Below are 1487 nucleotides of genomic sequence, written 5' to 3'. Positions count from 1 at the left end.
TGAGAAGGTGGGCATCTCCACTCCAGGAAGAAAGCCCTCAGCAGAACCCAATCATGCTGGCACCCTCATCTTGGACTTCGAGCCTCTAGAACTGCGAGAAATAAATATCGGTTGTTCAAGCCACCCGATCTTTGGTATTTTGTGATGGCAGCCCAAACTAAGATAAAGGACATCCAGTGAAGTAGTCCTAGACTGGATCTAGGTTTCAGGATATTTAGACTAGTGTTTCTGACCAGAGATCTCAGAACCAGATATCATCTCTTCACTGGTCTCTTTTCCTTCAGGTTATTGTATAAGAAGTGGTGGTGTCACTCGTAACTGATAAATTCAACTACAATTTTAACTCATCAGAAACAAGATTCTTTGTATTAGTACAAATACTTGGCTAAGTAAAGTGAAACTTAGCAAAATAGGATCAAAAGTAGAATGTTTAAAATTGGGACCTTTGGCTACATCATATCGTTTAAGTTTATTTATTTCATTCACCAATTTGAAGAATGTATCATAAAAAATTAAAGAAACAGTCATGTAGAAACATTTATTGTGGCAATATTGTTAAAGAGAAATGTTAGAAATAATGATGTTTGGCTTGCACAAAATTATTTAGTAATTTTATAGAAAAATTCCTTGAGTGAAATACTATACAACTACTAAGTTGCATTATGGGAAAATTGCATGAAAAATGTCACATGTAAATTATACGTATTTATATACTTATACTCATATATATACAAATTTACATATATAAACACATATATTCATTATAAACTAAGTGCAACTCTAAAATATCAGATTGTTGTCTATATTTATTTCTGGGAAGCATAATTTTGTGTAATTTTTTTCAAACTCTCTCTAGTTTCAAAATCTTTACAATAAGCATCCAGTGTTTGCATAATAGAAAAGTTACTCTTATAAATAAAGTTATGTGGAGAGAGGTACTACATGAGTATGAAGCATGTCATCAAATGGAAAGCCAATTTCCCTTGATGTTTGCAGTAAAGAATTCCTGTATTACATAAATATTGAAGCACTATAGATTGCTTGCATGTAGTTATATCCAATTAGGATACATGAAATTAAATGTTTGCAGTATCCACCATGACAAATGCTCTAACAGAAAAATTTGAGTTATTTCTATTATTATTTTAAAACTAATCACAATTTAATAATTGTATAATTTTTCTTTTGCTGAAAGTATCAGGAGTTGAGTATGAAATGAGACATGAGTAAATATACTTAAATAAAATTAAAAATAATGATAAGCTCATAACTGCATTGTAGAGACCAACATATAAACACTATGTCAATGGTAATAAATATTAAGAGTATTATTTGATGATAAAGGAGAAAGAGTGGATGAGGGAGAGACTGAATTTTTCAGCCTTCAGGTCTCAGCCTAGACCTCTCTTTCCTGATCTTTTAAAAACTGGTACATGCTACTATATAACCACTAGCATATGCTTCACTGCATTGAATTTGTTTGTTTT

Source organism: Balaenoptera borealis (assembly GCF_965194805.1).
Source record: "Balaenoptera borealis genome assembly, chromosome: 2".
Classification (NCBI taxonomy): Eukaryota; Metazoa; Chordata; class Mammalia; order Artiodactyla; family Balaenopteridae; genus Balaenoptera; species Balaenoptera borealis.
Note: the sequence above shows the minus strand (reverse complement) of the source record.